The sequence below is a fragment of the Podarcis erhardii genome (assembly GCF_964252035.2).
Source record: "Podarcis erhardii genome assembly, chromosome: 16".
Lineage (NCBI taxonomy): Eukaryota > Metazoa > Chordata > Lepidosauria > Squamata > Lacertidae > Podarcis > Podarcis erhardii.
This window is the reverse complement of record NC_138514.1, coordinates 11,857,041-11,868,389: the sequence shown is the minus strand read 5'-3', so window position 1 is coordinate 11,868,389 and position 11,349 is coordinate 11,857,041. Positions and strand designations below refer to the sequence as shown.

Genomic DNA, 11,349 nt, shown 5'->3' with positions numbered 1-11,349 from the left:
CTGCAAGTCTTCCCGGTGTCTCCCCAAAAACTGTTCTTTATCTTGGATTGTTCTTATTTTGATCTTCTTTCCTTTGAAGTTAAAGGACAAACCCTGTGGAAATTCCCATCTAAAAGGAATGGCGTTTTTCTTGAGCAGATCAACCAATTCTTTAAAGAGGGTTCTCACCTCCAAAATGTATTTAGGGATATCTTTAAAAATCTGTACCTGAGAATTTTGGATCACCAAGGCTTTTTGGTAGTGTAGATTCAATATTTTATCTCTCTGTTCCTTGGATCCCAATGTGATTAAACAGTCCCTTGGTTTCTTTGTCTGCCTCCTACCTAGCCGAAAGGCTGTTGTTATTTCAATCTCAACTCCTTCTCCTTCTCCCCATTCCTCATGCCAAAATTCTGCAAAGTTGTTTTTAAGGAATCCCACAAGGTTGTCGCCCTCACTCTCAGGAACCAATCTAAGTTTTAAATTCTTCTCCTTTCTCTGTAGTTCCCATAAAGAGAGGGTTGCATCATGTTCATTTACTTTTTTTTTGATCGGCTCAAATCTTCCCCTTGTTTCCTCTGCAGTTTTTTTTTTGCACTTTCAGCAATCCTTCTTGTTTCAGAACTTTCTTGAATTAATTTATTTATAGAATCTGTGTTAGATGATACGCTTGCCGTGTTCAAGTCCAATCTTGCTGTCAATTCTGTCAATTTTTTAGAATTTTCTGTGGACTGCTTTGTCAGTTCTATAGATTGCTTTGTCAGAGCTTCCAAAGATTGATTTATTTTGACCAGTGCCTGAGTCATAGATTCCATAGAAGCTGTTACTGTCTTTTCCTGTGCAGCTGGTGTTATATCTGGTATTGAGCTCCTTTTCTTCTGTGCTTGTGCTTGTGCTTGTTTTGATTTATGTCTAGTTACTATCTCATCCACAGGGCCACTCATGGCCTCAAGGTCGTTCTCACAGAGTAGACTTGCAAGTGGAAAATCCCACTGTTTCTTTTTTCAATGTACAAAGTTTCTCTTTAAACCCTCTAGAGGGAGCTTTCAATTGTGTCCAAAAGGAAATGAGTAACAAAGAAGCAAGGGAAACATAGAGCAATGAGCCAAAAGTTCAAGAGTCGATACTGTAAATCCACAAATGTTTCAGTTTAACCATAAGTTCAACAGCTTTATTAAAGTCCAACAGCTAAGTTTCCAAAAAAACCTTACTTTGTATCCAATTTAGACTGACAGTTCTCCTTTCCCGGTGCCTTGCTCAGGCAGCTCGATCTGGGGGAGTTTGGCAGTGAAAAGTCTTTTTTTACGATTATTTCCGCGCAGGAACAATATCCAATTTTATCTTCCCCCCTTCTCCTGCCAATTGGGGGGAATATTAAGTCCAATGTCAGGTTTGACAGTTTGTGAAAGGTTTTTCCTTCAAATACAGCTTGCTATTTTCGTTGCTTCGCTAATCATGCAGTTCGGGGGGGCAGACTTCCTTGTTTAATGCCTTCCCCGTTTTCAGCCAATTTTCAAATTTAGTGTCCCGTTCAGTCCCTCAATCTTACTCACGGGTGTTGCAGTCAAATCTTTATTTCAGGAAGGAATCGGCGCTCTCCGTTCATGGCGACGTGGCTTCACTCCACAAGCTGGGTAGCGACTCTCAGCACCGCGCTCTCCCCGATGCCACTCCGGAGCCTTTAAAAAGGCTCCTTTACAGTATCGAGGGGCGCAAAAGGTGCCCGCCGAGTCTCCTTGTTTACAGGCTTCCGCGCCTGTAATTTTAGGGGTCCCCCGCTCGCCGTAGCGGGTCGGACCCAAACTTGCGGAGCAGTCCTGCCTCGGAGCTCGAGGCTAGAACCGCCATTAAACGATGGCGCCAACCGGAAGTCGAAACTGATACGATTTTCTCACCATCCCTACCTGAAAACTGGAGCTAGCAGATTTCTCTTTTCCTCAGGATTCTTCTTGGATAATGATCAGGGCCAACCCTACCATTAGGCAGAGTGAAGTGCTCACCTCAGGCCATAGATGCTAGAAGGCAAAGCAATAACCTTACACTCCTGCCCCATATCACTTAAGCAAACATAAGTCAGCTGGAACATAGGAAGCTTTCTCATGCTGAAGTCAGACCATTGGTCTATCTGGCTCAGTATTGTCTACACCAGCCATTCTCAACCTTGGGTTCCCAGATGTTGTTGGACTACAATGCCCATCATCCCTGACCACTGGTCTTGCTAGCTAGGAATGATGGGAGTTGTAGTCCAACAACATCTGGGGTCCCATGGTTGGGAAAGGCTCCTCTTCACAGATTGTCAGTGGCCACACAGTAGGTCTAATGGGAGCCTCAAATGTTTATGCACTGAAGTCTTCTATTCAAGAGGAAACCTCTTCAGAGTAGGCCTCCTTTCAGATCCATGCTGAATTGCGGCCACCAGAGAGACTTGACAGGCAGTCAGGTCAGAACAGAGAAGGCATGCTTAGAAAGTATCATATTGCACTCCCCCCCATGCACGTTAATTGAACCTGTTTGTGTTGTGTGTGGGCATCTTCTGAACAGGGATTTGGTCACTCAAAAGTGTAACTGGATGCTCAGAGAGAGAGGATGGAAGGTTGGGAATCCTTTCAACTGAGAATCATTACATCTAAGTATGTTGTGTCCCTTCCCCTTCATTCTGTAAACTGATATAGATCACAAAGGCTCTTGGGAAAGATATATCCCAACTTTCTTGAAAACTCTGATGTCTTAGATATTTTCCCTCTTCAACTTTTGTTCAAATTCCTGCTCAATTTTAATCATCTGCAAGCTTGTGTCAATGAAAATTCCAGCACAGAACTTGAGCTCATTCTGTTGAGGTACCTGCTATGAGCATATGTGTAAAATTCAAAGTTCTGCTAAATGAGATCTCAGGCTGTAAAGAAAGATCAGCCGCTAATAAAGAATGCCCCTTATATCACATAAGGTCCCTTATGTTCTCTCTCTTTTGGTTTCCAGGAAACAGCATGGTCAGTTCTGAGGTTGGTTGTGCCCAGAATTGTCAGAATTACAAATCAGAGGATCTTTTCATGTGGAATGAGTTCATTTGCTGTCACAGTGAATATTGCAATGAATAGGCTAGCATAGTGAGTGGAGCTTAAAGCAGCAACAATCTCAGTGTCAAGACATCAGAAGCAATGTGCTTTTGTCAATCAGATTTTCCCCTTCTCCCATCTTGCGGCTCTTCTGAGAAATTGAAGGACAGATTTCAGCACGGCCTTCTTCTTTCCCAATCTGCAGCTGCCACCATCAGCCATAATGCAAATTTCTTCCCTTCTCCCTGCTAACAGAACCAGAGAAGTCCTTGGAGTCAGGTGAGAGTCTATGAAGGAAGCTTTCCAGTTTTCTTCCCACCGATTCTCTATCTGGATTATCTCCCCATATGTTTCCTTCTGTGCATGAGCAAGAGGGGCTGGCCTTTTTAGAAATCAATTGCTCTTCCTTTATTTTAGCTCCTTGCTCCCCACCCTATCCTAGGAAGAGTGCTTTCAAGGCAGATAACTAGCTGCTACTATAAAACTGCCCTGTCCTTCTGGCCCCATCAACCTTTCAACTTACCGTATTCTAGGATGCTGAGATCAGACTTCAAGGTCCAGCTCTTGAGATGGTTCCAGTGGCTATATACAGTACAGTCATACCTCAGAAGAAGAAGAAGAAGAAGAAGAAGAAGAAGAAGAAGAAGAAGTAGTAGTTTGGATTTGATATCCCACTTTATCACTACCCGAAGGAGTCTCAAAGTGGCTAACTTTCCCTTCCTTTCCCTTCCTCCCCCACAACAAACACTCTGTGAGGTGAGTGGGGCTGAGAGACTTCAGAGAAGTGTGACTAGCTCAGCAGCTGCATGTGGAGGAGTGGAGACGCGAACCTGGTTCACCAGATTACGAGTCTACCTCTCTTAACCACTACACCACACTGGCTCTCAAGTCGAAGGGAATCCATTCTGGAAGTCCGTTCGACTTCCAAAATGTTGGAAACCAAGGCACAGCTTCCAATTGGCCGCAGGAAGCTCCTGCAGCCAATTGGAAGCCATGGAAGCCCTGTCGGACATTCAGGTTCCAAAGAACGTTTGCAAACCAGAACACTCACTTCCGGGTTTGCGGCGTTTGGGAGCCAAAACGTTCGACTCACAAGGCATTCGACTCGCAAGGTAGGAATATATGTTGTCATCCATATTCAGAAAAGTACTTGGGGTGGGAGGGAGTTCAGCAGAAATGACAACTTTCAGGGAGGCTTTTGCCCTGCCGGATCCTCTTTGAATTGCATTTATTTGACTGAATTAATAGCTCCAAAGGCTGTTCTGTATTAAAGCACAGGAAACACTGAGCAGAACGATACAACTGGCAGTGCGTCATTTGAAACTTCCGTAACTTGCTTCTGTCTCTGGCAAGAAATGGCTTTGATTAAAACCAACCAAACTTCATCTGAACCACCAAAAGTGTGCTGTGTGTGTTCTTTCATTAACTAACAAATACAGGAAACTAATATAGCAAACCTGAGCATACAATGTCGTTTCATGCAATCCCATTGCCCGAGTGGTGAGAGACTCCAAGCATGCCAGCACTTACCCAGTGTTTGGTTTCTTTGGAATGAAGGTCAATGGAGCCTGTGGTATCTTTAGGATATATGATTTTATATACACATAGATACAACCTGTGTAGAGGATGAAGGGACTCCCAGCCTTAACATCACAACAGATCCGGCTTCCCCATTAGGTTTCCATGGAAACCCCACGTCCAGCCCAGAGTGAGATACATCCTTGTGCCCAGCTTCCAGCATCTCAACACACAACTCTCACATAGCCCTTGTTGGCCTATTGTTCTCCATCCTAAGATGACATGGCATCCAGCCAGGTGTGGCAGGAAAAGGCCCACCCATTTGTCTCTATGGCAACAGAGCTCACTCTTTTAAGATGCAAATGGTGGGCATTTAACTCGCCCACACTTGTGCTTGTCCTGCTACTTTCCTCTGGGAAAGCCCACTGTTTGCTGCTGAATGTGAAAAGAATGTAAACCAGGGCGTGTGTTTTCCCCTGATTCTGTGATCAACAGTTGATTTTATTAGGGAAAGTGGTAGGACAAATGGAAAAGACGCTCAGTCCTTTGCCTAGAAAGTGGTGGATGAACCGTAAACCCCTTGGACCAGTGCTTTCTAGGAATGGGACAAGCAGAAGTGTGGGTGTCTAAGGCAGAGGTTTTCAATCTTTTTGAGTCCACGGCTCCCTTGACCAACTACATTCCTCCTGTGGTTCCCCTGTGGGGCTCAGGAGCCCAGTTATATCACCCCTTGTCTGCAGAGCTGGCAGTCCCTCACCCCTCCCTTGTGGAGTGTTCCCTCAGGCTTCTCTCCTCTCCCCTCTCCTTGGGGGTCCTCTGGGCAGCTGCTGCCACCTCCCCTGGTCTCTGAGCTGCCACCCCCCTGCCCCAAAGTGAGATGCCTCCTCAAACTGCCCAATGGGGGCCTGGAAAGAGGATGCCCCCAACCTTAGCAGCCCAAAGGAGACTGGCCCAAGGTGAATGTGAGGCCAGCACCTTACTCACCTTGGGAGGCAGCAATGGGCACTGCTGGGCCTGCTTGATGGAAAGGCTTCCCTTTGGGGCAAGGCACTCAGCTCCCAGGTAGGCATTGCACACAGCAAGCCCAAGAAACAGAAGCATGGCGTCTGCCTGCCTGCCTGCCTGGTCTCCCACTTGTCTAGACATTCCCAACAGCAAGGGGTGGTGGACTGACTGGCTGGGCTCCCTCACCCACTTGCTTGCTTACCATGAGGGTACCTCAGGTCCTGGCAACCAGCACCCCCTGGCTAGCCCCAGAAGAACCATTCACCTGGGGAGCTTGTAGCTAGGGCTGCTGCAAGAAGCAACCACGAAAGGCTTTGGGAGGCAGACATGAGAGAGCATCAGAGGAGGAAGGGAAGGAATGGGGGACAGAGGCCAGAGTTGCCTGTGGCACCCCTGACCATCATTCAAGGTACCCCAGGGTGCCACGGCACACTGGTTCAAAACCACTGGTCTAAGGTCATTCTCTTGAGAAAGGAACTTGCCTGACTGGTTCAGCCATCTTCTTCCTATAGCTTTTAGCTTCCCACACACAGGCTCACAGGTTTTGAAGGGACCCAGGGCAACATCTGGATTGCTCCCCACAAACTCATAACAATATATGATTCCATCTTCCCCACAAGGGCTTCAGGGCAGTTTTAATGGTCTCTCCTCTCACTTCATCTTCACAACAAGCCCAGCAAAACTGAATGCAAAGGTGAGGGAGGAACAGTGACTTATTCTAGACTTTAGCTTCACTATGGAGGCTCACTCCAGATGTCACCTGGGGGATTCCTCACGGACCTGTGATAAGGAAAACAGGAAGATGCCTTATCCCAAGTCAGAACACTGGTCCATATAGCTCCATCTGCACTGAATGTTGGTGGCTCTTCAAATTTCCAGATGGGGGACATTCCCAGTTCTACATGGAGGTTCCAGCGAATTCTGCCTGGGATGTTCTACATGCAAAACAGATGCTCTATCATGAATATACAGTTCACTGAACTGCAGGAATTCTCACCTCTCTGTTCTATTTGGGGGGTTGGGAGTACCATTTTGGAAGTAATGGTGCACAAGTTGCCTCCCTCTTGCTGGAGTTGGGTTCTTGCGCCCATAAGAGACACCATTCTACCACCTGCGTTTTCAGAAAAGTGGCCTTGGTGGGCGAACTTCAGTCCACGATGTTCTTCTGCTCCTGGGCATTGATGTTATCATTTTCTGCATGCTTGTGTACTAGGCTCAGCATGATCTGTGGGGCGACATTATGTTATGTGCCCATCACACTGTGCTTGGAGTGGGAGGAGGAAGTTGAGCACAGCTAATTCTCATTCTAGCATATTTCAAATCAGTGGTACATTTCCACACTCTGGGTTTGCTGCTTTAGAGCTTTTCCAGAGATTCAGTAAGAGGGTGCTGAAAAAGAAGGCATAGTGGACACAGGAGAAATCTGCAGTTGCTCAGCCTCACAGCTTGGAGGATGCACACTGCACTGCCAGCCTGAATATCATCCTCAGCCCAGGTGAGGATTGATTGCCCCACAGACTGTTTAAAGGAGATGTTTGCTAAGCTTCTTCCATTATCACATTTCTGTTTGTTCCCCAGTTCACAGAGGCCACCATCTGAACCAACTGGTAGGATTTCCTCAACACTGAAGATGAAAAAGCTTCCGGCTTTTGGGATATGGATGCTTCTTTGCTTTTGTACTGGTAAGTCTCTAAAGGACAACCAGAAGAAAGAGCAAAAATATTTTCATATCTCAAGCTACACCCTTGACATTTTGTAAACCAGCAATGACATTTTTTCACATGCAAAAGTTGAAACGATTTTGCATACCCCAAATTGCTGATGCAAATGGTAAGCAGAGATTTATTTGTTTGTTTGTTTTTCAACATGGTATTTGACTTCTGGCCTCCATTAATGAGATACACAAAGATTCGAAAGCACTTCCAGTTTATGTCTGTGGACCAGTTTATATGATCAGCAGGATCGTGTGCTTCCCTGTTCTCTGCTTAGTTGTTGAAATTGGGGCTGTAGGTATATGGTGGCGGCGGGAGGGTTTACGGCTGGGGGCTCACCAAGATTGACTTTGTTCCTCTTGCTTCCTTCCCTCTTATTCTCACCTTCTGGGTTAAATAACTCCTAGCTTTCATTCCCTCCCTGCATCTTATTCAGTTGCCAGCTAGTTGTTCCTCCTCTTTACTTTAAGGAAGTTGGGGGCAGTAGGAGGGGCTCACCGAGATTGACTTTGTTCCTCTTGCTTCCTTCCCTCTTATTCTCACCTTCTGGGTTAAATAACTCCTAGCTTTCATTCCCTCCCTGCATCTTATTCAGTTGCCAGCTAGTTGTTCCTCCTCTTTACTTTAAGGAAGTTGGGGGCAGTAGGAGGGGCACTGCACATGATGTTGGGGCCCTGGAATTTTTCATCTTCATCCATCACAGTTTTGAACCCAGCTCCCCTACTTCACTCTACCCAATAGCACTTGCTGGTATGGTGGTATGTGTGTTTTGCTTTCCTGTTACAAAAGATTTGAACAAAACACCACAAAACCCTCCTGAATGATAAGCCCTCTGCATTGATTCTTCTCTCTCCCTCCTTCTGCCCCTCCCCATTTCTGTTCCACTCACTCTTCTGCAGCAAATTCCTTTTGGTGTTTCTATTGCGAAAAAAAGCTTCCAGCGACTGCTTGTCCTCCAGAAGCAGAATTTTGTTGGGCCGGGATGGGAGCATCATGTTCCACAACGAACACTTATGTCAGTAAGTATGCAAGTGAGTTGGACTGATTCAGCAGGCTGAGGGATCCATTCCCTCAGGAGTAATGCTTGGGAGTGGAGCTGTGTGCCAGCTGTAAGACCAGAGGCAAAAAGTAGGTAGGACATCAAATGAGAATCTGATCACTTAGCCACACAAAAGCCAAAGGTTTCTACACCTCCACAGCTCTCTCTGTCTGCACAAACAGGAAACATTCTCACATTCCGAGGACACATTCTGGCCATCCGGGAGAACTTGAGAAGGCTGTGGAGCAGTGGAGCGTGTGGTCTGAGGAGCAGGGATGCAGCCTGGGGCCAGAGAGAGGTCATTCCTCACCAATGCACTATAGCAGAGATGATTCCAGGTTGGCCTTGGTGAAAATGCCCTTACTCTGAGCAGCTCCACCAATTCTGAAGGATGTATAGTAGCAGGTCATGCCTCAGACGTTATCTCCACCTTCAGAGGGTTTGTTTTCACTGGCTGTTTTCCCTGATGAAATGCAAGGGCATCCACCCGTATTGGCATTCTGCTGGCTCTTGAAGATGCCGAGCTGTGTCTCTTCCCCAGGAGACTGTGCCAGTACTGATGGCCTTCAAGCAGCTTTCCCTTTCAACGTAACACTGCCCTAAAATGATTGTTTTTCACGTATGGATGAATGGTGCCTCTTCACTTATAGAGGAGGAAGGAAAGTCCATTTGAATTGGGCCCTACATCTGCTCCTTGCTCTTGGCGAAGTCACCCAACCTGTTTCTACCTGCTTGACCTCACCATAGGTACTATACCTGCTCAGAAGATCCAACTCACATGGGTCAATGAATGTATGTGGAGGCAATGGGAATGTACCCTTTAGCCATGGTGCATCAGCATCAGTGCACCCGCAGGCCATGGCCCCCTAGTGGCCATGCAGTAGGTTCTTCTATGCAAGGGGGAACCCTTTCAGAGTAGGTCCTCCTTCAGATTAATGATGGATTGTGGCCACCAGGGAGGCATGGCCAGTAGTCAAAACAGAGAAGGCATGCTTAGCAAGTGTTACCTTTCTCCCCTATCTTCATGCACATTAATTGAACTTGTTTGTGTGTGCTGGCATCTACTGAATGGCAATTTGGTCACCCAAAAGTGTGACCTGATGCTCAGAGTGGATAGAATTTTGGGAACCCCCCAAATTGGGACTATATTCATCTATTTTGTGTCCTCTTCCCATTCTTCATTCTGTAAGACTCATGGGGTGGGGACACATCTACTGTACATCCTTGATAATGGGGACTTCTCAGAAATTTCCCCTTTCCCATTTTTGTAAAAAAATTTCATTATTTGTGAGCTTGTTTCATTGAGCAAAGAAACAGTATTCATTTTGTTGAGGAAGCCTATAAGGCCCCTGTGACTGAGCATAGATACAAAATATAGTTTGCTCATTGACATTTGAGATCTCAGGGTATCAATAATAATAATAATAATAATAATAATAATAATAATAATAATAATAATAATAATAATAATTTATTTATACCCCGCCCATCTGGCTAGGTTTCCCCAGCCACTCTGGGCGGCTTCTAACTGAATATTAAAAACAATACAGCATTAGACATTAAAAACTTCCCTAAAGAGGGCTGCTTTCAGTTGTCTTTTAAAAGTAAAATAGTTATTTATTGCCTTGACATTTGCTGGGAGGGCGTTCCACAGGGCGGGTGCCACTACCGAGAAGGCCCTCTGCCTGGTTCCCTGTAACCTTACTTCTCGCAATGAGGGAACCACCAGAAGGCCCTCGGCGCTGGATCTCAGTGTCCGGGCTGAACGATGGGGGTGGAGACGCTCCTTCAGGTATACAGGACCAAGGCCGTTTAAGCCTCAAGAGAGATCAGTGATAACAGAGTAGAGGGTAACGAGTGTTTCATGCATTGTAGAAGGTCTCTTACATTCTCTATCTTTTGGCTTCTAGAGAATACAAAGATTGGTTCTGTGGTGGGTTGTACCCAGGACTGTAGGAATTCACATTCAGTGACACATGGTTTAATACTGGAGGAGGTCATATGCTGTCCCATTGAGTACTGCAATTCCTAAGCTTGCATAGGCAGTGGAGCGGAGCCCAGGACAGAAAAAGCCTCAACATCAAGATGCTTGTCACTCTTTTGATAAATTGGAGGACACATTTCAGCACAGCGATGTTCTTTCCCGTCCTCTCTTGTCTCTCTGCAAGCACAGTCTGCAGCTGCCATCATCAGCCATCATGCATGTCTCCTTCCATATGCTTTGCTGTCAAGAACCAAACAGATATTGGGGGTCAAGTCACACACACACACACCTTATTGGTCTTGGATCCTGTTCTAGGGACTAGTTTTTAAGGTCCAGTTCTTGAGATGCCTCCAGGGCCAACATCTTACCCTCCTTTTGTGGCCAAGGCCTTGAGGACTGGAAGCTGAGAAGAAAGGACAGCTTTGTGTGGTGGGGAGGGATTGTGCTACCCCTCTACTGCCCCTCTTTGAAATTGAATTCATTTGACTGAATTAATTGCTTCAGAGGGGACTTTGTACATACATTAAAATAAATAAATACAGAAAACATTGTGGGGAAAGATACACCTGACTGCATGTCATGCGAAGTTTCCATTAACTTGCTTACTTCTCTGGAAATAAATTGCTTTGATTAAAACCAATCAAACTTTTCTGAAGCACCAAAACTTTGTACGGGTATCTTTCTGTGTGAATATTTTCATAAAGTTCCTATCAGTTTATCCTCACAACAATTTCAAGGACTAGCTAGACAGCTTGAGCAGGGGGAGAAATCCGGGGCGGGGGGGGGGGGGGGGAGAGACATGCAACTCAATTCTGTTAGAAAATACAATAATTACAAAGCTCATCTACAATATTATTCCCCCAGTAAGGTTTGGACCACAAAAGGGGCTAACTTCCCAGTTCTCTGCAGCCTATATTATAGGGCTAGATCAACTATTTCAGCCTAGAGTTTGTTTGTTTTGTCAACCGTGGATGAGTGTTGGTGCTCCATATAGTTAGTGGGGAGATGAAAGTTCGAGCAAGGTGAACATCTCTGGAATTTTGGAAGGTACTTACCTTA

General features: G+C 45.8%; 1 long non-coding RNA gene across 1 annotated transcript; it reads left to right on the top strand.

Annotated features, from left to right (window-relative positions):
- Positions 1–7,126: 7,126 nt before the first annotated feature.
- LOC309331322 lies at positions 7,127–10,954 on the top strand. Its single transcript, XR_014151818.1, has 3 exons — positions 7,127–7,237; positions 8,167–8,286; positions 10,217–10,954. It is a non-coding gene; the product is annotated as an uncharacterized lncRNA (long non-coding RNA).
- The last annotated feature ends 395 nt before the right edge of the window (positions 10,955–11,349 follow it).